This window comes from Oxyura jamaicensis, chromosome 1, assembly GCF_011077185.1.
Source record: "Oxyura jamaicensis isolate SHBP4307 breed ruddy duck chromosome 1, BPBGC_Ojam_1.0, whole genome shotgun sequence".
Lineage (NCBI taxonomy): Eukaryota > Metazoa > Chordata > Aves > Anseriformes > Anatidae > Oxyura > Oxyura jamaicensis.
The window spans coordinates 131237734-131260979 of record NC_048893.1 but is presented as its reverse complement, the minus strand read 5'-3'; the positions used below and the strand labels follow the sequence as shown (position 1 = coordinate 131260979).

The window sequence follows — 23246 nt, the reverse complement described above, 5'->3', positions numbered from 1 at the left end:
TTAAAAAAAAAAAAAAAAAAAAAAAAAAAAGTAAAGGAAGGAACAATACCAGCATATGTGAGCTAACAAAAAAAAAAAAAAAAAAAAAAAAAAAAAACTTCTAAGACTCAGGAAAGCAACTCAGTTTAAATGAGAAGAAAATAAATAAGACAGAGTGAGAGTTTATGAATAACTTTTCTAAAAGAAAATGACCAATTTCCAAAAGGAAGCAAGAAGGGTCAAAAGCTATGGAACATTTCCTTGACTCAAACAGATGCACATTGGCAGCATCATCACAATGAAAAAAAAAAATGCTATTGTTGGAGTAATGGATTGTCTTCTAACTACTCTTTGCTCAGAATGATCCTTTCTGAAGTCTTAGTAGTAAGCCATCCAATTTGAAGACCTTAAAAGAAAAAGAAGCAAACAAACAAAAAACTTCAAGAGAGAGAGAGAACAAAAGATAGCAACAGTAAAACTCCTACAAAACTTTTAATCCTATAACTTTAATAAATTTCAGGTGCACCTAAATATCTTCATGGATCAACCCTACCTTCTGTGGCCTAATTAACTTTTAATAGCATAAATTTCAAAAAAGTGATGCAGGCCAACTGGCATCAGCAGACAGAAAAATAAATATTTTATTCAACTTCAAAAAAAAAAAAAAATACATCTGCGCTGTTCCATAAGCAAAATAAATTACTTTCTTCTCCTTTTTCTTTTTCCATTAATGCCCATGCCCGGTTAGATTCCATTGCCTAATAGTATAATGGTAAAATGGTAACTAGATGTTTTTGACAACTCAGTAACAACAACTACAACAAAACATTATTTATCAGACAATATTTTTACCAGCTGTAGACTGGAATTTACCCATCAGTGACAGGACAGCTAAGAACCTGTTCAGAGTTTCAAGTTTGCAGATCAATGTTATTCTTATTTTATATAAGACTGTCCTTTGGGCAGTAACATAACAAGAAGTGAAGCTTAATAATGAATAAATTTGAATGAATGCTTTTCCTTCCTTCCTTCCTGCCTGCCTGCCTTCCTGCCTTCCTTCCTTCCTTCCTTCCTTCCTTCCTTCCTTCCTTCCTTCCTTCCTTCCTTCCTTCCTTCCTTCCTTCCTTCCTTCCTTCCTTCCTTCCTTCCTTCCTTCCTTCCTTCCTTCTCTCTCTGTGGAAAAATTTGCCAAGAGTAAGCTATGCTGCCAGGAGATGAAGAGTTTAGAATCTCTTATTCAAGATATAACAGCAAGCAATGCTCAGCTCTAAGCAAGACATATAAGGATTACGTTGATCTTTTAAACTTGCATTTGATGAAAAAAGCTATTATTGATTCATGCAGTCAATTCATTTCAGCCTCAACACACAAAATAATTCCAAGTTAATCACTTTTTGTTTGAAGAGGAGTATAAGTGCTGAAAATCAAATAGTGATCACTTGTTGAGGTTAAAGTTGTCACAAGCAAATTCAAAGCCATGGGAACATATAATATGGTTTATTATAAATCATGTTTTGCTTATATTTTTGCAAACCAAACCAAGCAAAAAAAAAAAAAACAAAAAAAAAACAGCAACAAACAAAACAAAACATTACTGCCTTTGAGAACACCCCTTAGACTAATAATAAGACTAATTTATTGTGTTGGGTAATGAGTGAAAGAAAGGTAATGAAATAAAATGCTGGTATTGAATGACTTAAAAAAAAATACTGAATTGGAAATTTGTTCTGCTCAAATACCTAAGGGTTTGTGACAGAGAAAAACGAATATAAAATATACTTTAGTAAGTTTTTTTTAGTAGCACACTCTACCTTCAATATTAAACCCGTTCCTTTCCTTTCAATAGTAAAGGTTTTATTTAGAGTCTTGTATTCAATGTGGAGTACTATCAGAAATATGTGGATCAACGTAAGAGAAATTAGAGAAAACCTGAAAGTTTGTTGTTGTTGTTGTTGTTGTTGTTGTTGTTGTTTGTTTGTTTAATGAAAGAATTTATAAACTGGCATTGCTTAGAAAGGAGAAGAGTAAGTGGATGTATGAGAAAACATTTAACACATAAATATTTACTAGAAAATAAAGGTTAAAAACCTGTTCTACATGTTAATGGCAAATAGTATCAGGTGTAATTAGTTTAAACTACAGTAAGCATGGTTCAGGTTATACATAAGCACATTTAAAAAAAAAAAAAAAAAAAAAAAAAGTAGAGAAAGTAGACTATAGAATAAATTGCCTGAGGATGGCATATTGTCTCTTGCAATAACCAATATACTTAATTTAGAAGACTAGTTGGCTTGTCCCTGTCTGTATTCAGCTGAAAGAGAAATGCTGTTCCAGATGATGCATGCTGCAATTCATTGAAATGAAACCAAGCTCCATCTTGAAAATAGAAGAATTCTTTTATTCTCTAGCTGTGTAGCTTCCCTGACTAAGTTATTTGAAGGTAAAAAAAAAAAAAAAAAAAAAAAGATAATGTGCAAAAACATGTTAAAATATAATATATTGATAATGGTTTATAATAACCTGTAATTATAGTAATTATAGGAAGGATCAGACCTTGTGCACTCAAAGTCATACAAAAAGCTTGATTCCCCTTTTTTTCTGACAAAGATGTTGAAATATCAAACACATGAACAAAAAAAGAAAAAATAAATAAACCCACAGATCAATGAATGATAGAAATAGCCATTATTTATTTGGCAAACCAAATCATTTTCAAATGGATTGTTGTGTGAAAATGTCTGTTCACGCTACAAAGGCAGGACTTTGTTCTGCTCAGATTAACCCAGCAGAAGATTTGAATACTTTGTATTCAATATGATACTCTGCAGAATCCTGTTTCAGTCAAGTCAAGAACTCCCACTGATTCTACACAGGCTAAACTTGCCTCCTTGATCATTATTTCTAAAGCAAGGAGAACATAATCATTATGTACCTCTGATAAAAATCTCACAAAAGACAACTCAAAGGTCTAAAAGAACACTACACAGTTATTTGTGAGTGATATGAGGAAAACTGCCATTCATAACTGCAGCATTGCATGCAAACAACAGGAAACAGCATGTAGTAGTGTTTTGGATAAACTTGGATTGCATTTTGGAAAATGTTCAATATGCAAATAAAGTAATGAATACAAGAAAAAATAATGTCTGACCCTAGGCATTGTCTTTCAAAGAGTTATGAAAAACATCCTGACACAGAATAGTTATGTCAATAAAGATTGTAGTATGCTGTGGCTTGTTAAAATAGAACCCTTTATATTCCAAGTAAAGTGGAAGGTAGCTATTTAAAGACACTTCATGGCATGAAAATAGTTCTGCTATTCAGGAAAATGATTTTGAACTGTGTTCAAAATACACAGAGCAGATATAATTGGAAAAAATATAGGAAAATTTCCCATTGCTAAGAACATCGATGCAATGCATTTATATTATATCCTACAAGGAGCCTGTTCAGCATCCAAGCTTTTCCATTCTGAACTTCTGCAAAATCTTTGAAATTATCAAAGCCCTACTCATTTTTAATTATTAAAGAAGTGTCATATCATAATTTTAGATTTCTTTATTTTTTGTAAATGAGTTAGGATAAATGTGCCATAGCAACTCTAATCTCTGTGTTTTAATACTCCTTATATATAAAGGACAATTAGGAATTACTATGAATTCAATATCTAGTTAAACCTAGTGTAAGTTTTTACCATCGTTGTCAGTAGTCTCTGAAGCAATACAGTATGTGTTCTTGAAGTATGATATCTATCCAGTGCAGAATGTTTGTTACACAAATAAATAAATAGATACAAACGGTGTAACAGCTCTGTAATATGGCAGAAATTATGTTAAAAATCTCTGAAATAATTTTAAGCATATATACATCTGTGTGTATGTTAAGTTCACAAAGGAGAAGCTTTAAGGTAAATTTATACTGCTAACATTAATCAGACCCTTCAGAAGGAAACATCCAATTACTTTTCAGCCAGTTCTCTTTGGGACCTGTTTCTTTTGATGTTCTATAGAAGTCTATTTCCATTCCAGTGCCCATTTCTGTATTCTCCCTGGGTTATTTTCCACATCAAAGCAGGTTTTTCTTGCCTCGGTAGAATTCTCAATTTTTATCTTTCTGCAGTCATCATGAGAGAGAGTGAAAGCAGAAAAAAATATATCTTATTTTTACAGTTTCATCCTCTATTGTGTATTATATGTTTAATAAGGCTTCACAGAAAGCAAAGAACATCAACCAAACTTCTGAAATTTTGCTTTACCAAAAGTTTTGTAGCCAAGACAATTACTATGAGAAGAAAGAACAGACTACTCATCATGAGTCTATTAATTACCCTCCATATATAACCAAGCAATTATAATCACTTTTTTATTCAAGAGGTCAGCGCCATGAGATGGAAAACAAATTGCATTTTTCACTTCTAAACCTTTAATAACTAGAAGCAGTTCATGTTTATTATCTGTCAAGTGTGGAATTGTGGTACTTTGTTTAGCTAATTAATTCTTATAGACTGTATTTTTAGGGAAGTAAAACCAATGAAAAGCCCTACAGTTTTAGGAAGAGATTTGTAAAGGAATAAAAATATCTTCTATGCTCTCATTGCATATTTTGTTTCTTAAATTTACAGTGACCCACTTATGAAGAGGGGCAGCAAAAGACCTCAGGCTCCAGGTCCAAACATACAGCAACAGTTATACTCACTGCTTTTATTTTTATTTTATTTTATGGCAGGAGGGTGGGTGAGGGTGGGGGTGGGGAGGAAACTGCTTATTCTGTTTCCTAACTCACTGATCTCCCACATTCAGAAAAGTTGCTAGTTCTGGTGCCAGAACATATAAAATTATAGAAAATTTCGATAAGGTAGGTGGGACATACCATTTTACCAACTGAGAAGAATGTACAAACATTCTGATTCCTGGGGAGAATGAATATAGTAGATCCGGATGGTGAAAACAATGAGACAGACTTCTATTTCTTATAACATACTGTTTAGAAGTTCAAAGCTGATTCCTAAGTGTGCTTTCTTTCTTTTCTTTCCTTTTTTATTTTTTTCTCCATACAGTAAACTCTCTCAAAACAAATGTAAGATAATGAAGAATCTAATGAGAAACAAGATTAGGATGTAGAACTTTTATAAAGTGACAGAAAGCCAGCTCAGTAGAAATAAGAAGGGAAATGTGGGATGTGCTGCTGTAGGAACCTTGTTTTTCTGAAGTTCACACCTCCAATTTAATACACAGCATTCAAACAAGATTATTATGTAAACATGACAATACTACTATTCCATCACAATAAAAATGTTTTATATTCTGCTTATGATTAATTCTCACAAGTCATCTCTATTCTGAACAAGTATACCTTGACTGCAGTTCACAGATTTCAGTAGACATCTATGCAGTTATTTTTATGTTTGTTTCTTTTTGTTTGTTTTCTAGTTATGAATCTTAAGCCAAAAGTTAAAAAGTCTTGGCTATATGGCTGCCATATGACCTTTACCTAACTTTCACAGAATCACAGAATCATCTAGGTTAGAAGAGACCTCCAAGATCACCGAGTCCAACCTCTGACCTAACACTAACAAGTTCTCCACTAAACCATATCCCTAAGCTCTACATTTAAACATCTTTTAAAGACCTCCAGAGATGGTGACACAACCACTTCTCTGGGCAGCCTATTCCAATGTGTAACAATCCTTTCAGTAAAGAAGTTCTTCCTAATATCCAACCTAAACCTCCTCTGGAACAACTTTAGCCCATTCCCCCTTGTCCTGTCACCAGGCATGTGGGAGAATAGACGAACCCCCACCTAGCTACATCCTCCTTTAAGGTAACTGTAGAGTGCGATAAAGTCGCCCCTGAGCCTCCTCTTTTCCAGACTGAACAATCCCAGCTCCCTCAGCTACTCCTCATAAGACTAATCCTCCAGACCTCTCACCAGCTTTATTGTCCTTCTCTGGACTCGCTTGAGCACCTCCATGTCCTTCTTGTAGCGAGGAGCCCAAAACTGAACACAGTACTTGAGGTGCAGCCTCACCAGTCTTAAGAAGGACAAATATTTTTGGACTCTGTGTACTTAAACAATGTAAGAATGATCTGGAGTCACTTTCTCACTCTCTAATATAAACAATTATCTTAGATTACATATTATATAATCAGAAATTATATATAAAATCAGAAATAGCATCATAAAGTCAGTGGAATTACAAAAGAGCTTGAAATGGCATAAACCTGAGAATTTACTTATTACAGTTATAGTATACAACCACTTTAACAAAAAGTTAAGACGTTAATTGTTTTTCTCCTTATATGTGCTTAGGCAACTTAAAAAGTTATCTTAACTACATAATTCCAAAATAATAATAATAAAAAAAAATGTCTAAACAGATAGTATGGTATCATAGAATCACAGAATGATTGAGGTTGGAAGGGACCTCTGAAGATCATCTAGTCCAAACCCCCTGCCAAGCACAATCACCTAAAGCACATTGCACAGGATGGCATCTGGGCGAGTTTTGAATATTTGAATATTTCCAGAGAAGGAGACTCCACAACCTCTCTGGGGAACCTGTCACCCTCACAGTAAAGAAGTGTCCTCTCATATTCAGACAGAACCTCCTGTGCTTCTGTTTGTGCTTGTTGCCTCTCGTCCTGTCACTGGGCACAACTGAAAAGAAACCAGCTCCATCCTCTTGACACCTTCCCCTCAAATATTTACATACATTAATAAGGTCTCCCCTCAGTCATCTCATTTCCAGACTAAACAGGTCCTGTTCTCTCAGCTTGTCCTTGTATGAAAGGGGCTCCAGTCAGTCCTCTGATCATCTTCATAGCCCTCTTCTGGACTCACTCAAGTAGTTCTGTGTCCCTCTTGTACTGGGGAGCCCAGAGCTGGACACAGCACTCCAGGTGTGGCCTCACTAGGGCTGAGTAGAGGGGGAGGATCACCTCCCTTGACCTGCTGGCAGCACTCCTCTGAATGCAGCCCAGCACATCATTGGCCTTCTTGGCCACAAGGGCCCACTGCTGACTGATGTTCAGCCTGCTGTCCACCAGGACTCCCAGGTCCCTCTCTACAGAGTTACACTCTAGCAGGTCAAGCCCCAGCCTGTACTGGTGTTTAGGGTTATTCTACCCTAGGTGCAGGATCCTGCACTTGCCCTTGTTGAACTTCATGAAGTTCCTCTCAGCCCAACCCTGCAGCCTATCAAGGTCTCTTGTAATGGCAGCACAGCCCTCTAGGACTCTCCTCCTAGCCACTCCTCTGAGCTTTGTATTATCAGCAAACTTGCTGAAGGTGCACTCCATATCACTAGAGAACTCTTGGTAGGTAATGCTATTCTTAAATATTCTGAGTCTTTTGATTAAGAGTCAATGGAGTATTAAACTATGCTTCTATGACAGTTGACAATTTATCCATTATCAGTATAATCTGATGGAGTGTGATAAGAAAATCAGTTTAACTTTTTAAGAAACAACATACAATTGACCAAACACCTTCAGCATGGGAAAATATTTGGAAGGGACTTCCTAAAAAGCTGTGTTTCCCAGTGAGTTCTACAGCTTTTATAAAACCAGTACAGAAATATTAACTTCATTATCTTCATCCTTTCAATTAAGACAAATCTGGTAATATTAAAGATCTGTTGTTTTTTGCTTGTTCATTTTGTTTTGTTCTGCTTTGTTTAAATTCTTAAAGCTATTTGAAGAGCACAAGGAAATCAGGAAGTATTACAGAAATGATTAATATATGCAATTCTAAAATCTCTGACATGATAACAAAACCATGAGGCAGAAAATAGAGAAAATAATACAAAACTAAAAATGAGACTAAACAAAACAGGCACATTATTTGGCTGTTTAGTTTGTTTGTTCCTTTCAAGGAAAGAGTATGCAGTGTATAAAAGCCCTGGTGCCTTTTTTTGGCCGTTTTTAATCACTTTTCCCATCATGCATCGGTAATAAATATATATATATAAGATTGATAATGCTTCTGCTCCTTATAACTCAGTTGTTTGCAGTAGGAATGATGCTTGTGGTAATAAAGATGCTACTTAGCCTTGGGAGTAGCATCTCCATGTACAGTTTAACATCAAATGATCACAGTATTGTAACAGCTTTTCCAAAACCAATTGTTGCAGCTGTGACTTTTCATTCAGCTAATAAATGCTCCGTAAAAAAAAATGTTTATTTTCATTTTTATAGGATAGGTTATGTTTCCTCAGAAGTTATGATCTAGGAATAATTAAAGGAAATTCAGTTTGTATATTTGATTGTTCAAGTGCATGATGACATAAAAAGAAAGCTATTCTACTGCTTTATTGAATTGACTAGTTGATAGTGTTTTTGTTGCTATGCTTGCTAACGTTAAATGATTGTTTTCATTGTAAAATAAAGATGTTTTTCACACATTTGCAATAGAAAATAATTTTGACATAAAATTTCCTTATGAATATCAACAATGACATAAAATTCACAGCAAATGGCTTTGTTTGATGAATTTTAATTTCATTTATTTTGGAGAAATACTGTGGTGATGTCCAAAATTATCTGGTTTGGTGATATTTGGATCCTGGTGAGGATGGATATAAGTGTACTCTGCTCAACTGTCTATGCTTTCAATATGTATATTTCTGAATTATAAAATAAATATGTGGTATGTGAAGTCTCAGACACATGTAGTGGCATGCTGGAATAACCTGCAGTGTAAAATGTAATTTCCTGAACACTGATTGGGTTCTACAGAAGTGACAGAACTGGAAAATTTATAGACATAACTTAATCCTACCAGCAATTTTGTAGAATCGTTAGCTTCTCTACCAGTTATACATGTTTGTATGCCTATGTGTTCGTATGTTTGTACATATATACATGGACACATATAGGTGTGCATCCACACAAGTCTTTTATCATGTAAAAATGATTTAATCTTAAAATGTGAAGGTTTTGTACACTGCTTTTAAAATATTTCAACACCATAGTAATCTAAATCAATTACTGCATTGATTTTGATTTAACGTCTTACTTTTTTTCAGTATGAATTTTTGTATTTGGTGTTGTAGAATTATAGCATTATCTGAATTGTAAAACACCTTCAAAATCATCAAGACCAACCACCAACTTTACCTACCAAGTTCAGTCACTAAATCATGTCCCTTAGTGCCTCATCTACACATCTCCCCATGAACAGGGACAACACCACCTAATTTTGGAACCCATTCCACCTAATTTGGTACCTCATTCCAACGCTTGAATGTCCTACCACATCAATACATAGCCAAAAGTATAAAGCAGATTAAATGTGATTTCAGACTGTTATGTAGCAGTAACAGGCCTGTAAACCAAATTCACTTACAGAACTTTGTGTGGAATAAGCTATATGAGAGCAGACACACTGTACAGGTTTTTTGTTTGTTTGTTTGTTTTTGATAAGTCTGTCACTGAGAAAGACAAAAAAAATCTATAGTGAAGGTGGACATGACAATGCATGATACTTGATGGATTTTTATTTGTTGTTCAAAGTGATCTTATGTAGGAAATGGGACTGCAACATGATCATGATGTGACATGAGTACAGACTGGGAGAAGAACTCATTGAGAGCAGCCCTGCAGAGAAAGACTAAGGTGGATGAAAAGCTAAACATGATCCATCAGCATGTGGTTGCAGCCAGAAAGCAAACTACATCCTGGGCTGCATCTTAGAGGAGTGGACAGCAAGTCAAGGGAAGAAATTCCCCCCCTTCCTGCTCTACTATGCCCTTGTGAGGTCCCATTTGGAGTACTGCGTCCGGGTTTTGGGCCCCCAGCACAAGAATTATTTGAATCTGTTAGAACAGGTCCAAATGAGGGCTGTGAAGTTCACTAGAGAGCTGGATCATTTCTCCTGTGAAGAAAGGCTGAGAGAGCTGGGGCTGTTCAGCCTGAAGAAGAGATGGCTCAGGGGTGACCTTATTGCAGCTTTTGAATACTTTATTTTCTTTTTTGTACTGTGGTGCCCAGAACTGCACACAGTACTTGAGGTGAGGCTGCACCAGTGCAGAGCAGAGTGGGACAATCACTTCCTTTGACCAACTAGCAATGCCGTGCTTGATGCACCCCAGGATACAATTGGCCCTCCTGGCTGCCAGGACACACTGCTGGCTCATATTCAACTTGCTGTCAACCACAACCCCCCAGATCCCTCTCTGCAGGGCTGCACTCCAGCGTCTTGTCACCCAGTCTGTATGTATAGCCAGGGTTGCCTCGTCCCAGGTGCAGGACCTGGTACTTGCTCTTGTTAAACTTCATGTGGTTGGTGATCGCCCAGTTCTTCAACTTGTTCAGATCTCTCTGTAAGGCCTTTCCATTCTCTTCTGAGTCCACAACTCCTCCAAGTTTGGTGTCATCAGCAAATTTGCTCAAAACACCTTCTAGTCCTACATCCAAATCTTTTATAAAAACATTTAAAAGGACTGGCCCTAAGATAGAGCCTTGAGGGACCCCACTAGTGACCATGTGCCAGCCTGATGTGGGTCCATTTACCACAACCGTTTGAGCCCTGCCTGTCAGTCAATTGCTCACCCATCATATGATGTTTTTGTTTAGCTGTATGCTGGACATTTTGTCCAGTAGGATCCGATGGGAAACTGTGTCAAAAGCCTTGCTGAAGTCCAAAAAGATCACATCAGCTGGTTTCCCTTGGTCAACTAGATGGGTGATCTTATCATAAAAGGAAATCAAGTTAGTTAGGCAGGACCTACCCCTCACGAACCCATGTTGACTGGGACCAATGACTGCATTGTCCCCCAGGTGCGCTTCAATAGCCTCAAGGATCATCCTCTCCATAATTTTACCAGGCACTGATGTGAGACTGACAGGCCTGCAATTGCTAGGGTCTTCTTTCTTGACCTTTTTGAAAACTGCCACGTTTGCCAGCTTCTAGTCTACTGGGACCTCTCCAGATTCCCAAGGTCATTGAAAAATAATTGAGAGAGGTCCTGTGATGACGTCAGCCAGCTCTTTAAGCACCCTGGGATGAATCCCATCCGGACTCATGGACTTGTATGGATCCAGGTGGAGCAGCAAATCCCGCACACGTTCAGGGTCGGTTGGGAGTTTATCATTCCCACCGTCAAGGTCCTTAGTTCCAGGCACCCTAAGTCCCAAAGCCCATCATCAGTGTTGAAGACAGAGGCAAAGAAGCCATTAAACGTCTCTGCTTTGCCTATGTCATTGTCTGTGAGGAGACTTTCCCCATCAAGTATTGGACCTATGCTTTCTCTGGTTTTCCTTTTTCTGTCCACATATCTAAAAAAAACTTTTTTTCATTGTCTCCCACAGACCTGGCCAGCTTCAATTCTAGTTGGGCTTTGGTCACACAAATTTTCTCCCTACAAACACGAACAGCATCCCTGTATTCCTTCCTTGTCACCTGACCCTCCTTCCAGCAGCTGTACACTTTATTTTTTTCACCTAAGTTCCAGTAGAAGTTCCCTGGTCAGGCAGGCTGGCCTTCTGCCTCACCTGCCTGACTTCTGATATTTTGGAATTGCCTGATCTTGTGCTTTTGGGAGGTAGTGCTTAAAGACTGACCAGAACTGATGGATGCCAATGCCTTCAAAAGCAGTTTCCCGGAGGACCTTGCTGACTAGTTCCCTGAGCAGCCTGAAGTCTGCTTTCCCCATATCCAGAGCTGAAGTTTTGGTGGCGGTTTTCCTTCTGTCACCACAAATTTTCAACTCAACCACTTCATGGTCACTATGACCGAGACGGCTGCCAATTGCCACATCCCCCACAAGACCTCCTCTGCTCTCCAGAAACATGTTCTCAATAGACAATCTATTTTTAAAAACAGATATTAAAAATTACATATTGCTTATGTTGAGAACTTCTTAATTGCAATAATAACAATTGGCATTAATGTGTTGACTTTCACATGTGCTATTTTAAGTATAAATTAAGTGTTCTAAGTATAAATGAATTCACTGTCATATTCTTTGCAAGAATTAGTCAAATACTGTGAGGTCATAGAATCATAAAATTAATCATAGAATCATAAAATCAATCAGAATCATAGAATCATAGAGTCATAGAATAGCTTGGATTATAAGGGACCTTAAAGATCATTTCACTCCAACCCCCTGACGTAGGCAGGGATGCCACCCACTAGATCAGTTTGGCCAACGCCCCATCCAGCCTGACCTTGAACACCTCTAGGAATGGGGCATCCACAGCTTCTCTGGGAAACCTGTTCAGTGCCTTGCTACCCTTACAGTGAAGTTTCTTTCTAATGTCTAGTCTAAAACTATCCTCTTGTAGTTCCATTCACCTTTGTCCAGTCTGCCCGAGTAAAGAGCCCTTCTCCATCTTTTATATAAACCCCTTTTAAGTATTGAAAAGTCACGATGAGGTCTCCCCAGATCCTTCTCTTCTTTAGGCGGAACATCCCCAGCTCTCTCAGCCTTCCTCGTGGGAGAGGTACTCCAACCCTCTGATCATCTTTGTAGCCCTCCTCTGGACTCACTCGAACAAGTCCACATTTTTTTTGTACTGGGGGGTCCAAACATGGACACAGTACTCCATCTGGGGCCTCATGAGAGCTGAGTAGAGGGGGAAAATCACCTCTCTTTACCTGCTGGCCACACCTCTTTTGATGCAGCTTGGGATGCAGTTGGCCTTCTGGGCTGGAAGCATGCAGTTCTGGCTCATGTCGAGAACCTCCAAGTCCTTCTCCACAGGGCTGCTCTCAATGAGTTCTTCTCCCAGTCTTTACTCCTGTCTGGGATTGCCCTGGCTCAGGTTCAGCACCTTGCACCTGGACTTGTTGAACCTCATGTGGTTCACAGGGTCCCACTTCTCCATCCTGTCTCTTTGAATGGCATCTCTTCCTTCTTTGGTATCAACCGCACCACTCAGCTTGGTGTCATCTGCAAACTTGCTGAGGGTGCACTCAATCCCATCACTTATGTCATTGATGAAGATATTGAAAAGCACCGGTTCCAAGACAGACCCCTGAGGGACACAGCTCATTGCTGGTCTCCACCTGGACACAGAGTCATTGACCACCACTCTCTGGGTGTGACCTTTGAGCCAATTCCATATCCCCAGGATGGTCTACCTGTCAAATCCATATTGTTCTAATTTAGAGATTAGAGATCTTCCCAGACACAGAGGTGAGGCTCACCTGTCTGTAGTTCCCCAGGTTTTCCTTTCTACCCTTTTAAAAATATTTAAAGATTTTTTTTAAAGATCCTTCATTATGGGTTGACTTTTCATTAAAACAGATAAGGAACAGAGACAGATAAATTATTTCTTCAAGCAGAGAGGTTTTTCGAGAATTAGAGTACTAGAATTACATTTGGGACATACCAGTTTAATGTTTCAACCCATTCTTGAGTTTTCCCACAACTCTGTCTTCAAAATTCTACTACTGCATTGGCCTGAAGACTGACTTTTTAGAAAGAAAAAGAATATTACAGAATCACAGAATGGTTGTGTTCGGAAGAGATCAGATAGTCCAACAACTCTGCTCAGGCTATCCCATAGGTTTTAGCTAGAAGTGGAACATGCAGAAAAAAATATAATGCAAATATGTTTCCAGGTTATGTAATATGAGCTCAGTTCCAAGTTTAGTGGGTACTGTTGTCCTTTTTGGCCACAAGGGCACACTGCGGACTCATGGTTAACTTCTTGTCCACCAGGACTCCCACATCCTTCTCTTCAGAGCTAATTTCCAGCAGGTCAGCTGCCAACTTGCACTGGTGCATGAGGTTATTCCCCCTAGGTGAAAGACCCTGCACTTGCATTTGTTGAACTTTATGGAGTTCCTCTCTACCCAACTCTCCAGCCTATACAAGTCTCTCTGAATGGCAGCACAGCCTTCTGTTGTATCAGCCACTCCTGCCAGTTTTGTATCATCAGCAAGCTTGCTGAGGGTGCATTCTGTCCCTTCACCTAGGTCATTCATGAATAAATTGAACATGACTGGACCCATTACTGACCCCTGGGGGACACCACTAGCTTCTAGCCTCCAATTAGACCATGCTGCTGATCAGAACCCTCTGTACTCTGCCATCCAAGCAGTTCTCAGTTCACTTAATGCAATTATCAGGTAGTCAGATATGGCAGGAAACTAGTGTGTTATAACTCTTTTTCGAATAACAAAATTGTTTTCTTCAAAGTAGCAGGAAAAAAAAAAAGTCAATTATAGGTAATGTATTATTGATTTTAATCCGTAATTTATGCAGTTGTGTGTGCATTGATGAAGGCATTCATTGTATTGTGTTACAAGGTCATGTTCATTAAGTTAGAATTTCAAAATCTGGATGGAGCTCTGATGTTTTTAATTTCATGACTGTAGGCACGCAATCATGAAAATGATGATTGCAACTACAAATCATATCCTAAAAATTTTCAGCAAAATTGAATAGCTCTATCAGTTCTGAGTTATCACACTTCTTCTATTTGGTATTCATATTTTATATACACATGGAGGTACAAATGCTATTCTGAATAATCTAATTTTAAAGTTGAAAGCATCAATTACAAAAATGCAACTCAATTAAAACTATTCACAGTAATGTCATTCATGCCATGTCATAACAAGATGGATTTGCTTGTACCTTAAATTTTCTTCATTTGATGTCTCAGCCTAGTCATATTATTGTTTGTATTCTGAATTCCACTCCTAAAGCACTTCTAGATCTATTTAGGTCACTATTGATAAATTCACCAACGTCTTTGAAGAAGAAAGCCAATACGCATGCTTGTAAATTAATGTTTGGTAGTTTTTGTTTTGTTTGTTTTGCTTGTTTGTTTATTACATATACTGAATTTAAGAAGCATATTTATTTTTGATAAAACCCTCTCAAGATGATAAATATGTTTAATTTGCATAAAAAATAAAAAACAGAGATTGTGTGTTTAAATGCTAATGCCATACCTTGAATTAGTACCTCCAAAGTTTTCTTTCTAGTAGAGACTGTATGAAAAATGTTTAAAGTGTATTTTCTGTAAGCATTAGGAAAACAAATTTTACAATAATATCTCAGACTGCAGGTCCTGTAAACCAAAAATGAAAGTCTTGTATTACACGTCTTTGTTTCCTTTACTGAGAGTGGGATTATTTTGCACAGTTACAATTTATTGTATTATTGTATGTTAGTTTGAAGTTCAGTAGACTGAGCTAAGTAGATTTGGTGCTGAGGTCTGTTATAATGTTAAAATACATTATGCCATCTCTGAAGTCAGTTAAGCTCCAGAAAATTTTAGGAATAAGCAAGAATTAGACTAAATATCAGCACAAAATGCACATCAAAATGCTGCTGTGGCATGCATGGAGGTGACTTATGGTGGTATTGTCAATGCTACGAGATTAAAGTCTGAGTTTCTTTCTCTCATGGGCAAGTTGGCAAAGGAGACATCAGTGAAAGTATGGGACACCAAAACTTGCTTCTGTAGACTGTAAGGAGTGGCTGAGAGAAGGGGTCAAGGATAATGTATGATAAACACTGGGTACCTCTTGAACTGTGGGTACTTATCATAGAATCATAGAATGGTTTGAGTTGGAAGGGACCTTAAAGATCATCTAGTTCCAACACCCATGCCATGGGCAGGGACACCTCCCACTAAATCAGGTTACTCAAAGCCCCATCCAACCTGGCCTTGAACACTTCCAGACTTCCAGGGATGGGACATCCACAGATTCTCTGGGCAACCTGAGCAACCTGTCCTCACCACCCTGAGAGTAAAGAATTTCTTCAAAGAATTTCCTCCTTTTTTTTTTTTTTTTTTTTTTTTTTCCTAATCTAAATCAATTCTCCTTTAGTTCTAAGGCTATTACTCCTTGTCCTATCAACAACACTCCTTGGCAAAACGTCCCTCCACAGCTTTTCTGTAGGCCCCCTTTAGGTATTGGAAGGCTGCTATAAGGTCTCCCTGGAGCCTTCTCTTCTCCATGCTGAAAAATTCTAACTCCCTCAGTCTGTCTTCATCAGAGAGGTGCTCCAACCCCTTGATCATCTTTGGATGTGTCCTAATATTCCCATGTTGTTCTTGTGCTGGGGGCCCCACAGCTGAATGTAATACTCAAGGTGGAGCTTCACAAGAGCAGAGTAGATAATCAACTTCCTCAACCTGTTGGCCATCCTTCTTCTGATGCAGCCCAGGATATGGTTGGCTTTTTGGGTTGCAAGAGAACATACTTCTCATTATGCAGCTTCATTCCACATTGTCTGTATAAAGTTCTTCTTCACTGGAAACAAAAATGTTTCTGAGGTGGGCTGATTTACATTTTTGTGATGTTTTGATACAGGATATGGACATGCATAGGCTAACCATTGAGACTGAAAATATAAATCCAAAAGCCCAGTTCCAGTAACAGTTCTACAGTTTGAAACAAGGTATTGTCTGAATCTGATCTGTGTGGATCTTCCTGTGGTGGCAGCTCAGCATAAAGAAATCTGGAAAATAAATCATATCTTAATTCTTCTCTTAAACTTTTATCCCATTCAACTTGCACAACATTTCCACAAACTGGTTTCCAGCAAGACTGTGCAGGTCAAAGGATATAAAAATGTGTTTCTGTGGAGTGTTATCTTTTATTACATGAAAGCATAGTGTTTGGAAAAGATAAATAAGTTTTTAAGCATCTTGCCTTTTCAATGTAATTGTATAATTATTTAAATGACATCCACTTGTGCCGTTTTAAATTTTATTTGTAATTTGGGGAAAAATACTTGACATTTCTATTGTAAAGCATCATATCTTGCTATTTATTTATTTATTTATTAAATAACAGTTTTTTTTTTTTTTTTTTTCAGTGGGAAATGTCAGTTTATGAATTCTGCTGGAATCAGGATGCTCCAGTTAAAAAAATAAATACATAATGTTTTTCAGATTCTTAAAATAATATTTATGCTGCTAGTTTTAATATTACTGCCACAAGAATACTGATAGTATTGTGAAAATACTATTTTGTTTGTTTGTTTGTTCTGGAATAACCATTTATTTTTCCCCAAAGATTTCTGAGATACCCAGAAGATAAAGCTCATGTAAGTATTATCTTTCTTTGCACCATATACAGAGTGGCATGGGGAATTTAGTGTTTTGGAATATCTGTTTGTTCTCTGAATAAAACCATCATATGCTCTTTCAAGATATCAAACCAGCATCTTTTGCAGTAAAAATTAATTTAAAAGAATGTTGCTAAGTCAAAGCACTTTGTTCAAGCTTTATTTATTTATTTTTAAAAGTTCTTTCAACTTTCAGTCAATTGTCATTAATGGCAGGCTGTAATTTCTATCCTTGATATAAATAGTGTGTGATTATTTAGTGGCAATTGTTCCTGGGTAAGTATATGAAATATTGATTGACTTCAAAGATACACACATTTTGCTAGGAAAAAAAAAAAAAAAAAGATTTCTGGAGAAAATAGGACTACGTTCTGCACAAATAATTGTCTATGTAATTATTATATATATATGTGTATATATATATAACTAAAACAAACAAACAAACAAACAAAAACTCTAAATCCTATCTGGATTCTTGTTCAGTGTATTTTTTTTTATTATTATTATTATTATTCTTTCTCCTTCAGTAAATGGTTAATCTCCTAAAGGAATTGTCTACTGGTGCAGAAAATCTTATCATTAATAAACTGATTCACTGATACTGGATTCAGTAGTCAAACAAATAATTGGCCTGGTGTTAGCAATTTATCTTATTTAATTGTAAATAACACTTCAGCTAAATACATACTTTTTTTTTTTTCAGGTAATTAAACTTTCACTTTTTAATTACTTGATACAGAAGATGTAATTTTTATTTCAAAATTATTTTATCTTAAAGCTCTAAAGATTTATCAAAATGAAATCCTATAGCTATCTACATAAGCATAGGACTTCTGAGTCTTTCAGTAACATTCTCTGGATGTTGAAGTTTTGCTTTGTTATTGTAACTTGAAAAAAAAAAAAAAGTTTACTTAGTCCTTCATATAAGAACAAAAATTCACAGTTATAAATAATCTCATTAGGGTAAATCAATTAGAGCAATATTAAAATTATTATTTTATTATTTATCTTCTAGGAATACCACAGTCATTTACATCAAAAAAGACTGTTTCAGTCACTGAAATTCTCTAGGCTCAATATCTGACATGCAAAATGAAGATGTTTTTACCATCAGAACCCATGTTGTGGTCTTCTAAACATGAGCTATGAAATTTTGTTTTCAGTGTCCTTAAGAACTGCAAATGGAATGGAGAAATTAATTTCTATACAGCACATTTCCTGATCAAATAATACTTTTATTCATATATTTATTCATATATTTATTCTTAAAATTGTTTTAAAAAAATATTTGCCAAAATTCAGTAACACCTAAATACAGGATTTCCTTTGAGAAATTTAGTAATGATTTGTGGAATCACAGAATCACGTAATGGCTGAGGATGGAAGGGACCTTTGGAGGTTATCTGATCCACACACCCTGCTCAAGCAATGCCACTTAGAACTTGTTGCCCATGACCATGTCTGACAGCCTCTCAAAGGAGCCTCTCCCAAAGGAGAGAGACTATACCATCTGTCTGGGCAACCTGTGTCAGTGCTCAGCGACCATCACAGTAAAAAACCCTCCTGTGTTTCAGTTTGTGCCCATTGCCTCTTGTCCTGTTACTGGGCATCATTGAAAAGGATCTGGCTCTATTCTCTTTGCACCGTTCCTTCAGGTATTAATACACATTGATGAGACCCCCCGAGACATCTCTTTTCTAGTCTGAACAGTCCTGGATCCCTCAGCTTTTCCTCATAGAAGAGATGCTCCACACTCCATCATTTTTGTGGCACTGTGTGAGATACTGGCCAGCCCAGAACTGGGCCCAGTACTCCTGGGTGTGGCCTCACCAGTGCTGAATAGAGGGGAATGCCTAACTATATGCATCCTGAGCTTGTAGACTTCTTGGTTTGTCGTGGAGATTGTAAGCAATGATGAGGAGTTTCATCTGATTCTCCAGAGGTCAATGGCTACTCAAACGTTACCTTATTTTCCAGTTCCATGTGAATGCTTTATTTCAAATTACAGTAGGTACCAAAATGTTGGCAAATGAATCATGTCTCAAATATGCTTCCCCCCTCCCCAAACTGCTTTTGTTTATTTTCTATTGTCATATAGGCATATCATCGATTAGTGAAAAAGAAATGTTTATTATCATATAAAAATTTCTGCAACAAATTCAAAAGTATATGTAAAGCTCTAGGTCATATTGTGTAAAGACCTTCAGAAATTCACTAAAAAGGCACAACTTCCTTTCACAGATGAAATAATATTAAGATTATTGATATTAAATTTTAAGTGCTGAAAATAATATATACAGAAGTATTTAAAATAGATATTAAGTAGATGTTAAACCTAATATTTAAAAATATTAAATTGTCTATTTAGAGAAAAAGCAGTATGTGAAATGGGATTTAATTATAGTAGAAAACAAACTTAATGACTGATATGTATGCTCTTAAATTACCAAAACGTGCAATGCTATTTCATTAAAGTTCCTGTGAATTGTAAATGTTGTGATACTCAATATACGTACACATATATATAGACATATATATAGACAGCCAGCCATACAGACCACTGGCAGATGAACTCAACATTCAAACACTGTAAATTCTGATGGCTACATCGTGTTCCCCTCTCTGGCTTGTCAGGATGAAGCTGTTAGTGGGAATATATGTATGTATACATATATACATGTGGGCTCAGACACTGAGTCTGTGTATACATATATGTACATGTATTTTTATATGTATATTTAAATAGTATATTCATTAAAATATATATTTATATATGTGCACATATATAACATATGTATATACACAACATGGGTTGTGTTTGGGTGTATATATATATATATGTATATATATATATATATATATATGTATACAAACATACAAGCTCCAGCAGCTGGGCTCATATATTCAGTATGCCCAATACTATGCCCCTGGATCCCAGTCTCCTTACCACCCTGGGGCCCCTTGGGCTCCCTTCACAGTGCAGTGGGATGGGATGGGATACGGCAGGGTGCAATGTGGGCATCATCTGTCTATTGTTGTTCCTCTGTGTTCTTTCTGTGTCTGGAGATGAACTTCTCATGTACCCTAACAGAATGTACATGATGCGTATTATATTTTATTTATTTATTTATTTTTTCTAAAGGCTAAAGAATCTAATCCTCTGGTTTATTAGTAACATTTAGGGCACATTAAAACATATTTTAAAATATAGATTTTTTTTTTGGTATGATTACTTTTATTTGTACCATTAATTAAAAGAGAGAAATTGCAACATAAGCTTAGGATGACTGAAAAGCACACATTTCAAGGACATTTTTTTCAGATGATGTTAACATCCGTTTAATGTTATTAGTGTTACCCTTTTAAGGTTATTTTAATATTTTAGAAGTGTACATTTCTAAGTGAGAACAACAACAAATTAAACAAACAAAAAATGCACAAACCAAACCAAAAAAACAAACAAGCCGTAAAGTATTTCATGAAGTTATTTAGGAAATGACATATCAAAATTATTTTTAGAGATAATATTGTCAAGTTCAGAGTCTGTCAGCCATTGCCTTTTTCAGTAAAGACAAAAAAAAAAAAAAAGTTGTGAACAAACTCCTCTTTGAATCACATTAATTTTGGTAGGCTCTGGATTGAGCCCATTATTGTTATTAAAGGATGTTTGCTCTTTGATGAATAAATCCTATGGACAGTTTACAAAAGCAACCAATGTGTATGATCTGTATGTCATTCACTAGTCATGGCATTGTCTGTATTACCAGAAAAGTCTAAAAGGCATAGGCTGTGCCTCCATAGGCCATGTGGAAATCCCCTTTATCTTCCTATTATGGATTAGTGTTATGTGTATTCTGGCACAGTGACAGAAAGTAAAACACTCTCCTTCACCATTTAGAAACCCTGTTTTGCTTTCTTCTCTCTTTACCATTATCTCTTCAATTAAATGAAAAAAAAATAATCCAATAAAATGTAATTTTCTAGACCAATTTGTTCCATTATCTTTTTACTCTGCCTCCATCCTTTATACTAATCTTTTTTTTTGTCCTTTTTTTTTTTTTTTTTTTTTTTTTTACTATTGGACTTTTACCTTATAACCCTTTTGTGATGTTATTTCTTGTCTTCCATTTTTATTCAGCTATCAGTTTCCAGCTATCAGAAAGCTAAAGCAGTATTATTTTACAACAAAAAAATCTGTTCACTTAGTCAAAGTCGGGAGCTTTTCTCAAGACACATGAGTTCATACATCCTTGATCCATATGAGTTAGAGCTTTTCTATAAATCTCCAGAGCATTTTGTTCTCTCTATGGAGTGCCTCTGTAAGTGTAAGGTTGTGTTTGCAGAAAGGCTAATCATTCAAATACATGTTTCAGGGCAAATACATATTTGATGGAGAGTGATGTTAGCTGAGAGTGCTGCTACAGAAAACTGGTGAAACCAACTAAACTTGTCATCTTTGTAGACTTAGACTATCTTAGCTACAGAAAAGATATACTGTAGCTTGGGCTGTAGTACAAACCAACACCAAAAGTAAAATGCTAATAAGACACTCCACAGTCAAGTATTAAGTTCACTTGTTTTTACCCTGAATGAGAATTTTAATTAAAAATAATAAAAAATAATTGCTTTAAACCACACTTTAATTTGTACTTACAGTCTAAAGATTGACTGTGAAGACAGGCATTTCTTGTTTAGCATACCTATTCACTTTGCACTTATAAGACTTTTTCCATTTTTGTGGTTAAACCTTCCCTTCCTGAAGAGGGAAGGGAAGGGAAAATAGAAAAGAAAAGAGACGGCAAACAAACAAACAAACAAACAAACAAAAAAGCAACATACCAAATAATAAAAGCAACATGATCTCAGGGCCATATTCCCCTGGAGCTGAACAATGAAACAACATACCTCTATACCTCTGAATTACTTAATCTGACTCTGCTGAAGATCACAGGCAGTAAGGTGAGTACCTTCTCTACCTCAGCAGAAGAAGGGCCTGATATCACTGTATAAAGACATTCCATATGGTGGTGTTTTTTTATTAAGTCACGATAACAATCAAAGTATGAGATACTAATAGAAATAGAGAACAAGATTAAATCTTTACAAACTATTTTTATGCCTATTGTAACAATAACATCTAGCGGACTTCTTTATCAAAAATATTCTAGCATGATATCAAAGTAGAATGGTAATCTATGTATATCCATGTGCTCCAAAATTATCTTTATTCAGGTTTCTTCTGTCAACACAGATCTTTTTATTCTGTCTATAAATGTCAGCCTCTTGAGATACTAATTGCCATTTAGCTTTGTAATGTCATTTATGCCTCTTGTTGAACAGTGCTGGGCAATGTGTTTAACAACCATCCTATCATTACATATTCTGTATTGCAAATATTGAAAGGGAAATTGTTTGTGCAACGCCTCTTAATGATGCTATTAAAAACAGTTAAATGCTTAAATAACAGTGAAAACAAAGTCAAGGCTTCCAGAAAGCATACCATAGATGTAAAAAGAATTATGATTTTCTGATTTATTCTCTTCAAGCTGAGCATGCTTTTATGCATTCTAAAAATAAAATAAAATAATGTCAAAATAATTTTATCTTCCTTTGGGATTTCTAATGTGCTGGAAATCAGCTGCTGGTTCAGTGAAAGCTAAGGGTTTTGTTTGTTTTCCATATTTGTTTTTAGTTTGAGACTTTCTGTCTCTGATGTGGGTCATGAGATTCAGGAACAGACTGTGCCTGCATGGGTCCCCATGGGTGACAGCCCCCCTGCCCCCCTCCCCCCGACTCTCTGCTTCTTTGTGGGCTCTTCTTCATGGGCTGCAGCTCTGGCCCGGAGGCTGCTCCTGCAGGGGCTCTCCATGGGCAGCAGTCTCCTCCAGGCCACATCCACCTGCTCCACCGGGGGCTCCTCCACGGGCTGCAGCATGGAGATCTGCTCCACTGTGGGACCCATGGGCTGCAGGGGGACAGCCTGCTCCACCAGGGGCCTCTCCACAGGCTGCACAGGAACTTCAGCTCTGGCTCCTGGAGCACCTCCTGCCCTCCTTCTGCACTGACCTTGGGGTCTGCAGGGCTGGTTCTCTCACATTTTCCTACTCCTCTCTCCCAGCTGCTGTTGTGCAGTAGTTTAGTTTAGTTTGTTTGTTTGTTTGTTTGTTTTGTCGTTAGGTTTATATATATATATATATATATATATATATATATATATATATGTGCT

The 23246-nt window shown here is 36.7% G+C and overlaps 2 long non-coding RNA genes across 2 annotated transcripts in view; one reads left to right on the top strand and one right to left on the bottom strand.

The window, feature by feature from the left end:
- The window catches only part of LOC118159364, a 17080-nt gene extending 4278 nt beyond the window's left edge, over nucleotides 1-12802 (bottom strand). The window contains exons 1-2 of the long non-coding RNA XR_004747087.1: nucleotides 12666-12802; nucleotides 6517-6524 (exon numbers count right to left, since the gene is read on the bottom strand). This is a non-coding gene — a long non-coding RNA (uncharacterized LOC118159364). The remainder of the gene's footprint in view (nucleotides 1-6516; nucleotides 6525-12665) is intronic.
- A 4140-nt stretch (nucleotides 12803-16942) lies between these two features.
- Nucleotides 16943-19514, top strand: LOC118160299. The gene is made up of 2 exons (XR_004747408.1): nucleotides 16943-16999; nucleotides 18036-19514. It is a non-coding gene; the product is annotated as an uncharacterized LOC118160299 (long non-coding RNA).
- The last annotated feature ends 3732 nt before the right edge of the window (nucleotides 19515-23246 follow it).